The sequence below is a fragment of the Oncorhynchus keta genome, chromosome 10 (genome assembly GCF_023373465.1).
Source record: "Oncorhynchus keta strain PuntledgeMale-10-30-2019 chromosome 10, Oket_V2, whole genome shotgun sequence".
Classification (NCBI taxonomy): Eukaryota; Metazoa; Chordata; class Actinopteri; order Salmoniformes; family Salmonidae; genus Oncorhynchus; species Oncorhynchus keta.
Window position 1 is genome coordinate 31,188,243 of NC_068430.1, and position 14,323 is coordinate 31,202,565.

At 42.6% G+C, this 14,323-nt stretch overlaps 1 protein-coding gene across 2 annotated transcripts in view; it reads right to left on the bottom strand.

Moving 5' to 3' along the window:
- LOC118377699 (transcription factor EB-like) overlaps positions 1-13,221 on the bottom strand; it is a 168,168-nt gene extending 154,947 nt beyond the window's left edge. For both annotated transcript variants that reach the window (XM_052526860.1, XM_052526858.1), the window contains exon 1: positions 12,956-13,221. The gene's annotated coding sequence lies outside the window, so the exon portion shown is untranslated. The remainder of the gene's footprint in view (positions 1-12,955) is intronic.
- Positions 13,222-14,323: the final 1,102 nt, after the last annotated feature.

Here is a 14,323-nt window from a genome sequence, read left to right on the forward strand (position 1 = left end):
AGTCTACAGCATGTTCACCATATCACACTAATTTACAGAGTCTGGGTGTAGTCTACTGCATGTTCACCATATCACACTACTTTACAGAGTCTGGGTGTAGTCTACTGCATGTTCACCATATCACACTACTTTACAGTCTGGGTGTAGTCTACTGCATGTTCACCATATCACACTACTTCACAGAGTCTGGGTGTAGTCTACAGCATGTTCACCATATCACACTAATTTACAGAGTCTGGGTGTAGTCTACTGCATGTTCACCATATCACACTACTTTACAGAGTCTGGGTGTAGTCTACTGCATGTTCACCATATCACACTACTTTACAGTCTGGGTGTAGTCTACGGCATGTTCACCATATCACACTAATTTACAGAGTCTGGGTGTAGTCTACTGCATGTTCACCATATCACACTAATTTACAGAGTCTGGGTGTAGTCTACTGCATGTTCACCATATCACACTACTTTACAGTCTGGGTGTAGTCTACTGCATGTTCACCATATCACACTACTTTACAGTCTGGGTGCAGTCTACTGCATGTTCACCATATCACACTACTTTACAGTCTGGGTGTAGTCTACTGCATGTTCACCATATCACACTACTTTACAGTCTGAGTGTAGTCTACTGCATGTTCACCATATCACACTACTTTACAGTCTGGGTGTAGTCTACTGCATGTTCACCATATCACACTACTTTACAGTCTGGGTGCAGTCTACTGCATGTTCACCATATCACACTACTTTACAGTCTGGGTGCAGTCTAATGCATGTTCACCATATCACACTAATTTACAGAGTCTGGGTGTAGTCTACTGCATGTTCACCATATCACACTAATTTACAGAGTCTGGGTGTAGTCTACTGCATGTTCACCATATCACACTAATTTACAGTCTGGGTGTAGTCTACTGCATGTTCACCATATCACACTACTTTACAGTCTGGGTGTAGTCTACTGCATGTTCGACATATCACACTAATTTACAGAGTCTGGGTGTAGTCTACTGCATGTTCACCATATCACACTAATTTACAGTCTGGGTGTAGTCTACTGCATGTTCACCATATCACACTACTTTACAGAGTCTGGGTGTAGTCTACTGCATGTTCACCATATCACACTACTTTACAGTCTGGGTGTAGTCTACTGCATGTTCACCATATCACACTACTTTACAGTCTGGGTGTAGTCTACTGCATGTGCACCATATCACACTAATTTACAGTCTGGGTGTAGTCTACTGCATGTTCACCATATCACACTAATTTACAGAGTCTGGGTGTAGTCTACTGCATGTTCACCATATCACACTACTTCACAGAGTCTGGGTGTAGTCTACAGCATGTTCACCATATCACACTAATTTACAGAGTCTGGGTGTAGTCTACTGCATGTTCACCATATCACACTACTTTACAGAGTCTGGGTGTAGTCTACTGCATGTTCACCATATCACACTACTTTACAGTCTGGGTGTAGTCTACTGCATGTTCACCATATCACACTACTTCACAGAGTCTGGGTGTAGTCTACAGCATGTTCACCATATCACACTAATTTACAGAGTCTGGGTGTAGTCTACTGCATGTTCACCATATCACACTACTTTACAGAGTCTGGGTGTAGTCTACTGCATGTTCACCATATCACACTACTTTACAGTCTGGGTGTAGTCTACTGCATGTTCACCATATCACACTACTTCACAGAGTCTGGGTGTAGTCTACAGCATGTTCACCATATCACACTAATTTACAGAGTCTGGGTGTAGTCTACTGCATGTTCACCATATCACACTACTTTACAGAGTCTGGGTGTAGTCTACTGCATGTTCACCATATCACACTACTTTACAGTCTGGGTGTAGTCTACGGCATGTTCACCATATCACACTAATTTACAGAGTCTGGGTGTAGTCTACTGCATGTTCACCATATCACACTACTTTACAGTCTGGGTGTAGTCTACTGCATGTTCACCATATCACACTACTTTACAGTCTGGGTGCAGTCTACTGCATGTTCACCATATCACACTACTTTACAGTTTGGGTGTAGTCTACTGCATGTTCACCATATCACACTACTTTACAGTCTGAGTGTAGTCTACTGCATGTTCACCATATCACACTACTTTACAGTCTGGGTGTAGTCTACTGCATGTTCACCATATCACACTACTTTACAGTCTGGGTGCAGTCTACTGCATGTTCACCATATCACACTAATTTACAGAGGCTGGGTGTAGTCTACTGCATGTTCACCATATCACACTAATTTACAGTCTGGGTGTAGTCTACTGCATGTTCACCATATCACACTACTTTACAGAGTCTGGGTGTAGTCTAATGCATGTTCACCATATCACACTACTTTACAGTCTGGGTGTAGTCTACTGCATGTTCACCATATCACACTACTTTACAGTCTGGGTGTAGTCTACTGCATGTGCACCATATCACACTAATTTACAGTCTGGGTGTAGTCTACTGCATGTTCACCATATCACACTAATTTACAGAGTCTGGGTGTAGTCTACTGCATGTTCACCATATCACACTACTTCACAGAGTCTGGGTGTAGTCTACAGCATGTTCACCATATCACACTAATTTACAGAGTCTGGGTGTAGTCTACTGCATGTTCACCATATCACACTACTTTACAGAGTCTGGGTGTAGTCTACTGCATGTTCACCATATCACACTACTTTACAGTCTGGGTGTAGTCTACTGCATGTTCACCATATCACACTACTTCACAGAGTCTGGGTGTAGTCTACAGCATGTTCACCATATCACACTAATTTACAGAGTCTGGGTGTAGTCTACTGCATGTTCACCATATCACACTACTTTACAGAGTCTGGGTGTAGTCTACTGCATGTTCACCATATCACACTACTTTACAGTCTGGGTGTAGTCTACTGCATGTTCACCATATCACACTACTTCACAGAGTCTGGGTGTAGTCTACAGCATGTTCACCATATCACACTAATTTACAGAGTCTGGGTGTAGTCTACTGCATGTTCACCATATCACACTACTTTACAGAGTCTGGGTGTAGTCTACTGCATGTTCACCATATCACACTATTTTACAGTCTGGGTGTAGTCTACTGCATGTTCACCATACCACACTAATTTACAGTCTGGGTGTAGTCTACTGCATGTTCACCATATCACACTAATTTACAGAGTCCGGGTGTAGTCTACTGCATGTTCACCATATCACACTAATTTACAGTCTGGGTGTAGTCTACTGCATGTTCAACATATCACACTACTTTACAGTCTGGGTGTAGTCTACTGCATGTTCACCATATCACACTAATTTACAGAGTCTGGGTGTAGTCTACTGCATGTTCACCATATCACACTACTTTACAGTCTGGGTGTAGTCTACTGCATGTTCACCATATCACACTACTTTACAGTTTGGGTGAAGTCTACTGCATGTTCACCATATCACACTACTTTACAGAGTCTGGGTGTAGTCTACTGCATGTTCACCATATCACACTACTTTACAGAGTCTGGGTGTAGTCTACTGCATGTTCACCATATCACACTAATTTACAGTCTGGGTGTAGTCTACTGCATGTTCACCATATCACACTACTTTACAGTCTGGGTGTAGTCTACTGCATGTTCACCATATCACACTACTTTACAGAGTCTGGGTGTAGTCTACTGCATGTTCACCATATCACACTAATTTACAGAGTCTGGGTGTAGTCTACTGCATGTTCACCATATCACACTAATTTACAGTCTGTGTGTAGTCTACTGCATGTTCACCATATCACAATACTTTACAGTCTGGGTGAAGTCTACTGCATGTTCACCATATCACACCACTTTACAGTCTGGGTGTAGTCTACTGCATGTTCACCATATCACACTACTTTACAGTCTGGGTGTAGTCTACTGCATGTGCACCATATCACACTAATTTACAGTCTGGGTGTAGTCTACTGCATGTTCACCATATCACACTAATTTACAGAGTCTGGGTGTAGTCTACTGCATGTTCACCATATCACACTACTTCACAGAGTCTGGGTGTAGTCTACAGCATGTTCACCATATCACACTAATTTACAGAGTCTGGGTGTAGTCTACTGCATGTTCACCATATCACACTACTTTACAGAGTCTGGGTGTAGTCTACTGCATGTTCACCATATCACACTACTTTACAGTCTGGGTGTAGTCTACTGCATGTTCACCATATCACACTACTTCACAGAGTCTGGGTGTAGTCTACAGCATGTTCACCATATCACACTAATTTACAGAGTCTGGGTGTAGTCTACTGCATGTTCACCATATCACACTACTTTACAGAGTCTGGGTGTAGTCTACTGCATGTTCACCATATCACACTACTTTACAGTCTGGGTGTAGTCTACTGCATGTTCACCATATCACACTACTTCACAGAGTCTGGGTGTAGTCTACAGCATGTTCACCATATCACACTAATTTACAGAGTCTGGGTGTAGTCTACTGCATGTTCACCATATCACACTACTTTACAGAGTCTGGGTGTAGTCTACTGCATGTTCACCATATCACACTACTTTACAGTCTGGGTGTAGTCTACGGCATGTTCACCATATCACACTAATTTACAGAGTCTGGGTGTAGTCTACTGCATGTTCACCATATCACACTACTTTACAGTCTGGGTGTAGTCTACTGCATGTTCACCATATCACACTACTTTACAGTCTGGGTGCAGTCTACTGCATGTTCACCATATCACACTACTTTACAGTCTGGGTGTAGTCTACTGCATGTTCACCATATCACACTACTTTACAGTCTGAGTGTAGTCTACTGCATGTTCACCATATCACACTACTTTACAGTCTGGGTGTAGTCTACTGCATGTTCACCATATCACACTACTTTACAGTCTGGGTGCAGTCTACTGCATGTTCACCATATCACACTACTTTACAGTCTGGGTGCAGTCTAATGCATGTTCACCATATCACACTAATTTACAGAGTCTGGGTGTAGTCTACTGCATGTTCACCATATCACACTAATTTACAGAGTCTGGGTGTAGTCTACTGCATGTTCACCATATCACACTAATTTACAGTCTGGGTGTAGTCTACTGCATGTTCACCATATCACTACTTTACAGTCTGGGTGTAGTCTACTGCAGACATATCACACTAATTTACAGAGTCTGGGTGTAGTCTACTGCATGTTCACCATATCACACTAATTTACAGTCTGGGTGTAGTCTACTGCATGTTCACCATATCACACTACTTTACAGAGTCTGGGTGTAGTCTACTGCATGTTCACCATATCACACTACTTTACAGTCTGGGTGTAGTCTACTGCATGTTCACCATATCACACTACTTTACAGTCTGGGTGTAGTCTACTGCATGTGCACCATATCACACTAATTTACAGTCTGGGTGTAGTCTACTGCATGTTCACCATATCACACTAATTTACAGAGTCTGGGTGTAGTCTACTGCATGTTCACCATATCACACTACTTCACAGAGTCTGGGTGTAGTCTACAGCATGTTCACCATATCACACTAATTTACAGAGTCTGGGTGTAGTCTACTGCATGTTCACCATATCACACTACTTTACAGAGTCTGGGTGTAGTCTACTGCATGTTCACCATATCACACTACTTTACAGTCTGGGTGTAGTCTACTGCATGTTCACCATATCACACTACTTTACAGAGTCTGGGTGTAGTCTACAGCATGTTCACCATATCACACTAATTTACAGAGTCTGGGTGTAGTCTACTGCATGTTCACCATATCACACTACTTTACAGAGTCTGGGTGTAGTCTACTGCATGTTCACCATATCACACTACTTTACAGTCTGGGTGTAGTCTACTGCATGTTCACCATATCACACTACTTCACAGAGTCTGGGTGTAGTCTACAGCATGTTCACCATATCACACTAATTTACAGAGTCTGGGTGTAGTCTACTGCATGTTCACCATATCACACTACTTTACAGAGTCTGGGTGTAGTCTACTGCATGTTCACCATATCACACTATTTTACAGTCTGGGTGTAGTCTACTGCATGTTCACCATACCACACTAATTTACAGTCTGGGTGTAGTCTACTGCATGTTCACCATATCACACTAATTTACAGAGTCGGGTGTAGTCTACTGCATGTTCACCATATCACACTAATTTACAGTCTGGGTGTAGTCTACTGCATGTTCAACATATCACACTACTTTACAGTCTGGGTGTAGTCTACTGCATGTTCACCATATCACACTAATTTACAGAGTCTGGGTGTAGTCTACTGCATGTTCACCATATCACACTACTTTACAGTCTGGGTGTAGTCTACTGCATGTTCACCATATCACACTACTTTACAGTTTGGGTGAAGTCTACTGCATGTTCACCATATCACACTACTTTACAGAGTCTGGGTGTAGTCTACTGCATGTTCACCATATCACACTACTTTACAGAGTCTGGGTGTAGTCTACTGCATGTTCACCATATCACACTAATTTACAGTCTGGGTGTAGTCTACTGCATGTTCACCATATCACACTACTTTACAGTCTGGGTGTAGTCTACTGCATGTTCACCATATCACACTACTTTACAGAGTCTGGGTGTAGTCTACTGCATGTTCACCATATCACACTAATTTACAGAGTCTGGGTGTAGTCTACTGCATGTTCACCATATCACACTAATTTACAGTCTGTGTGTAGTCTACTGCATGTTCACCATATCACAATACTTTACAGTCTGGGTGAAGTCTACTGCATGTTCACCATATCACACCACTTTACAGTCTGGGTGTAGTCTACTGCATGTTCACCATATCACACTACTTTACAGTCTGGGTGTAGTCTACTGCATGTTCACCATATCACACTACTTTACAGTCTGGGTGTAGTCTACTGCATGTTCACCATATCACACTACTTTACAGAGTCTGGGTGTAGTCTACTGCATGTTCAACATATCACACTACTTTACAGTCTGGGTGTAGTCTACTGCATGTTCACCATATCACACTAATTTACAGAGTCTGGGTGTAGTCTACTGCATGTTCACCATATCACACTAATTTACAGTCTGGGTGTAGTCTACTGCATGTTCACCATATCACACTAATTTACAGAGTCTGGGTATAGTCTACTGCATGTTCACCATATCACACTACTTTACAGTCTGGGTGTAGTCTACTGCATGTTCACCATATCACACTACTTTACAGTCTGGGTGTAGTCTACTGCATGTTCACCATATCACACTACTTTCCAGAGTCTGGGTGTAGTCTACTGCATGTTCACCATATCACACTACTTTACAGAGTCTGGGTGTAGTCTACTGCATGTTCACCATATCACACTAATTTACAGTCTGGGTGTAGTCTACTGCATGTTCACCATATCACACTACTTTACAGTCTGGGTGTAGTCTACTGCATGTTCACCATATCACACTACTTTACAGAGTCTGGGTGTAGTCTACTGCATGTTCACCATATCACACTAATTTACAGTCTGGGTGTAGTCTACTGCATGTTCACCATAACACACTACTTTACAGAGTCTGGGTGTAGTCTACTGCATGTTCACCATATCACACTAATTTACAGTCTGGGTGTAGTCTACTGCATGTTCACCATATCACACTACTTTACAGTCTGGGTATAGTCTACTGCATGTTCACCATATCACACTACTTTACAGTCTGGGTGTAGTCTACTGCATGTTCACCATATCACACTAATTTACAGTCTGGGTGTAGTCTACTGGATGTTCACCATATCACACTACTTTACAGTCTGGGTGTAGTCCACTGCATGTTCACCATATCACACTACTTTACAGAGTCTGGGTGTAGTCTACGGCATGTTCACCATATCACACTACTTAACAGTCTGGGTGTAGTCTACTGCATGTTCACCATATCACACTACTTTACAGTCTGGGTGTAGTCTACTGCATGTTCACCATATCACACTACTTTACAGTCTGGGTGTAGTCTACTGCATGTTCACCATATCATACTAATTTACAGTCTGGGTGTAGTCTACTGCATGTTCACCATATCACACTACTTTACAGTCTGGGTGTAGTCCACTGCATGTTCACCATATCACACTACTTTACAGTCTGGGTGTAGTCTACTGCATGTTCACCATATCACACTACTTTACAGTCTGGGTGTAGTCTACTGCATGTTCACCATATCACACTACTTTACAGTCTGGGTGTAGTCTACTGCATGTTCACCATATCACACTACTTTACAGTCTGGGTGCAGTCTACTGCATGTTCACCATATCACACTACTTTACAGTCTGGGTGTAGTCTACTGCATGTTCACCATATCACACTACTTTACAGTCTGGGTGCAGTCTACTGCATGTTCACCATATCACACTAATTTACAGAGTCTGGGTGTAGTCTACTGCATGTTCACCGTATCACACTAATTTACAGAGTCTGGGTGTAGTCTACTGCATGTTCACCGTATCACACTACTTTACAGTCTGGGTGTAGTCTACTGCATGTTCACCATATCACACTAATTTACAGAGTCTGGGTGTAGTCTACTGCATGTTCACCGTATCACACTACTTTACAGTCTGGGTGTAGTCTACTGCATGTTCACCATATCACACTAATTTACAGAGTCTGGGTGTAGTCTACTGCATGTTCACCATATCACACTAATTTACAGTCTGGGTGTAGTCTACTGCATGTTCACCATATCACACTACTTTACAGTCTGGGTGTAGTCTACTGCATGTTCACCATATCACACTAATTTACAGAGTCTGGGTGTAGACTACTGCATGTTCACCATATCACACTAATTTACAGTCTGGGTGTAGTCTACTGCATGTTCACCATATCACACTACTTTACAGAGTCTGGGTGTAGTCTACTGCATGTTCACCATATCACACTACTTTACAGTCTGGGTGTAGTCTACTGCATGTTCACCATATCACACTAATTTACAGAGTCTGGGTGTAGTCTACTGCATGTTCACCATATCACACTACTTCACAGAGTCTGGGTGTAGTCTACAGCATGTTCACCATATCACACTAATTTACAGAGTCTGGGTGTAGTCTACTGCATGTTCACCATATCACACTACTTTACAGTCTGGGTGTAGTCTACTGCATGTTCACCATATCACACTACTTTACAGTCTGGGTGTAGTCTACTGCATGTTCACCATATCACACTAATTTACAGAGTCTGGGTGTAGTCTACTGCATGTTCACCATATCACACTACTTTACAGAGTCTGGGTGTAGTCTACTGCATGTTCACCATATCACACTACTTTACAGTCTGGGTGTAGTCTACTGCATGTTCACCATACCACACTAATTTACAGTCTGGGTGTAGTCTACTGCATGTTCACCATATCACACTACTTTACAGTCTGGGTGTAGTCTACTGCATGTTCACCATATCACACTACTTTACAGTCTGGGTGTAGTCTACTGCATGTTCACCATATCACACTACTTTACAGTCTGGGTGCAGTCTACTGCATGTTCACCATATCACACTACTTTACAGTCTGGGTGTAGTCTACTGCATGTTCACCATATCACACTACTTTACAGTCTGGGTGCAGTCTACTGCATGTTCACCATATCACACTAATTTACAGAGTCTGGGTGTAGTCTACTGCATGTTCACCGTATCACACTACTTTACAGTCTGGGTGTAGTCTACTGCATGTTCACCATATCACACTACTTTACAGAGTCTGGGTGTAGTCTACGGCATGTTCACCATATCACACTACTTTACAGTCTGGGTGTAGTCTACTGCATGTTCACCATATCACACTACTTTACAGTCTGGGTGTAGTCTACCGCATGTTCACCATATCACACTACTTTACAGTCTGGGTGCAGTCTACTGCATGTTCACCATATCACACTACTTTACAGTCTGGGTGTAGTCTACTGCATGTTCACCATATCACACTACTTTACAGTCTGGGTGCAGTCTACTGCATGTTCACCATATCACACTACTTTACAGTCTGGGTGTAGTCTACTGCATGTTCACCATATCACACTACTTTACAGAGTCTGGGTGTAGTCTACTGCATGTTCACCATATCACACTACTTTACAGTCTGGGTGTAGTCTACTGCATGTTCACCATATCACACTACTTTACAGAGTCTGGGTGTAGTCTACTGCATGTTCACCATATCACACTAATTTACAGTCTGGGTGTAGTCTACTGCATGTTCACCATATCACACTACTTTACAGTCTGGGTGTAGTCTACTGCATGTTCACCATATCACACTAATTTACAGAGTCTGGGTGTAGTCTACTGCATGTTCACCATATCACACTAATTTACAGTCTGGGTGTAGTCTACTGCATGTTCACCATATCACACTACTTTACAGAGTCTGGGTGTAGTCTACTGCATGTTCACCATATCACACTACTTTACAGTCTGGGTGTAGTCTACTGCATGTTCACCATATCACACTAATTTACAGAGTCTGGGTGTAGTCTACTGCATGTTCACCATATCACACTACTTCACAGAGTCTGGGTGTAGTCTACAGCATGTTCACCATATCACACTAATTTACAGAGTCTGGGTGTAGTCTACTGCATGTTCACCATATCACACTACTTTACAGTCTGGGTGTAGTCTACTGCATGTTCACCATATCACACTACTTTACAGTCTGGGTGTAGTCTACTGCATGTTCACCATATCACACTAATTTACAGAGTCTGGGTGTAGTCTACTGCATGTTCACCATATCACACTACTTTACAGAGTCTGGGTGTAGTCTACTGCATGTTCACCATATCACACTACTTTACAGTCTGGGTGTAGTCTACTGCATGTTCACCATACCACACTAATTTACAGTCTGGGTGTAGTCTACTGCATGTTCACCATATCACACTACTTTACAGAGTCTGGGTGTAGTCTACTGCATGTTCACCATATCACACTACTTTACAGAGTCTGGGTGTAGTCTACTGCATGTTCACCATATCACACTAATTTACAGAGTCTGGGTGTAGTCTACTGCATGTTCACCATATCACACTACTTTACAGTCTGGGTGTAGTCTACTGCATGTTCACCATATCACACTACTTTACAGTTTGGGTGTAGTCTACTGCATGTTCACCATATCACACTACTTTACAGAGTCTGGGTGTAGTCTACTGCATGTTCACCATATCACACTAATTTACAGAGTCTGGGTGTAGTCTACTGCATGTTCACCATATCACACTACTTTACAGTCTGGGTGTAGTCTACTGCATGTTCACCATATCACACTACTTTACAGTCTGGGTGTAGTTAGTTAGTACCTAATTATGAGTTATACCAGTTTAACTGTCTGCCACTACCTCCAGAAACGGCTCAGATATAATTTTTTCCACAGTTTCTGCTTGAAACTTGACTTGTCTCCTGCTGATATTGACCATATGAACATAAATCCTGTCAGTAGGTTGCTTTGAGGTCACACTGATAAAGACATTTCTGAGAAATGGCCTAATAGTGAAAGTTGTTGAGTCAGGGTGAGAATGGGAGATTTCCTCTAAAACATAACAGTGGTGTGTCGTCAGATAATAGTGAGATGGACAATAGGCCAGTTGACTAGGTCTGACCAAATGACCTTTCAACACGATTGTCCTAAATGGCCTGCATGATCAAATGGACCAGTGAAGGGTCAGGCAACATTCCCCTGGGTCTCATTGTGTGTTATTACAATGAGGTATTAGTCATATTCATGGTAATACATTTATTAGGCTTAGTATGGACTACAGCGAGTTAAGCGTTGGAGCACTCTCTCTTCCCATTGAGGGAAAATAAGGAATAGAAAAAAAGATTTGGACAAGGAGGGAGAGAGAGAGAACTGGTAAGGCACTGAATATCTTGCCTAAATATTCAACGGGTAAAACCAAACAGATGACAGCAGTCAAGTATTGTAAGACCACCACCCATAATGTGACATCCCTCGATATCACAGGGCTTTGGCCGTGACGTCGCTTGTTCGAGTTAAAGCAATCATCATACATTTTAGTGAGAAGTATTCACATTGCGCAACAAAACCGAGGTAAAAATGACCCTCCTGGTATATATAAACACAAACATAACCTACTACATGATGGCCTACATGCACACACACATACAACAAACACACCCTGTATGTAAGTAACTAAGCGGAAAGATCGCGCGGTAGAGCGCGAAGGAGAGGCCATTGCTCGGCTCTGTTTGGTCCCCCGCGCGCAGCTTTCCAGCAGTTCTCGTTACATGTATTGAGTATCACAAACACGTTTTGGACATAGCAGCAGCATAGCTCTGGATAGTGTCTTCAACAATGTGGCCAGTCCTTCTCTGCGCTGCGTTGAACGGAAACTAGCGGTTGGTCATAAATGACAAAGGCATCTGGGTAGGATATTGAATTTGACAGTTCAGGAGAAAGTGCGCTAAAATGCACTAAACATAGCATAAACATTGATCATACCCTGTTGGTAGCTGTCAATGTTTAAAGAAAATTACCAATAACTTCACAATAAAAAGCTGACTAGACTACCAACTTAAATCAACAAATACATGTAGTTGCCTAGGATACTGTTTATTAGGCAAACAATGTTATATAAAATGTGTTTTCAATGCACTAAAACTATAAGCCCTTTTTTATAAAGAAATACATGCCTTGTTATCTAGCAGTGTCAGTGAACGCTCGAGCTAAATAACTTTCATTCTTTCAAGATGACCATGAAATCTATTTCCAAAGTTCTGTTGAACTATGGCGCACAACACATGCAACCCAGTGACTTTTCCAGAGTTGACCCATTTGTGGTGGATTTGCGGTGCGAGTGCGCAGCAGAAGTTCAGCGGTGGAATATCACTTACCCGCTATGAAGGTCAGACGATACGAAGTTAGAGTCAGGTTCTGGAAACTAGGTGGCTCTTCCACCAGTGCGCTCCGATACTGTCCGCGGAACGGCTGGGACCCTCACACACATACTACGCAAAAAATATATAAATTAAAGAAGCGTCTTTGTGTGTTGTTATAATTTCAGTAGAATGGCTGCTACTCTCCCGTGGCTCTCCAGCTGCTGATTGTTTTCGTCCCGCTGGCTGTGATGTTGTCAGCGGAGTTCGGAGCGTCCCTGGTCACCTGTATGCACTTGTGACAACTCCGGCCACCAATGGCAGAGCGTGATGGGAATTCTGGGGGATGTAGTTCTGTTGGACGGGTATTTCGGGAGAGTGACGTTATGCCCGTTGACTGTCAGTGCACACAGCACATGGTTGCCCCAGGATTGGCTTTAATGGTCACTCATTCCTGACTGCCTGACAATATTTCAAATGGAGCATAGGCCTACAATAGTGCACACCTTCCTTGCCTTCCCTCTCACTAATGTGTGCATGTATGTTGCAATTATAGCATGGTATTGAAACTGAATGGATCTGTTTCAGCGAGGTTGCAAGGCCAATATCATCCTTAATCAGGTAGCCTAGGCTTTAGGACAGGGATTATCAACCAAATTCAGCTGCAGGATGATTTTTTTCTAGAGTGATGGTCAGGGGTCCTGAACATAATTACAAATCATTTCTAGACTGCAACTTGACCACAATATGCCCAAAGAGATATATTATTTAACTAAAACATAATAATTTCAAACCTCGTTTACAATTGTATTTGATCACTTACTCACTGGCCAGTTTATCATGTAGAACCCCCCCCTATTTGCCTCCAGAACAGCCTGAATTATTTGGGTTATGGATTCTACAAACGTTGCTCAATTGGTATCAAGGGACCTAACGTATGCCAGGAAAACATTCCCCACACCATTACACCACCACCAACAGCCTGTACCATTGACACCAGGCAGGATGGGGCCGTGGACTCTGCTGCTTACGCCAAATCCTGGCATCAGCATGACGCAACAGGAACTGGGATTCGTCAGACCAGGCAACGTTTTTCCACTCCTCAATTGTCCAGTGTTGGTGATGGTGTTCCCACTGGAGCTTCTTCTTGTTTTTAGTTGATAGCAGTGGAACCTGGTGTGGTCGTCTGCTGCACTAGTCCATCCGTGACAAGGACCGACAAGTTGAGCATTCTGCACACCACTGTTGTACTGCGCCGTTATTTGCAGCCCGCCTGTTAGCTTGTATGATTCTTACCTTTCTCCTTCTCTCATCAACAAGCTGTCTTCACCCCCAGGACCGACACGGACTTTGTTTGTCACACCATTCTGGGGAACCTCTAGACAC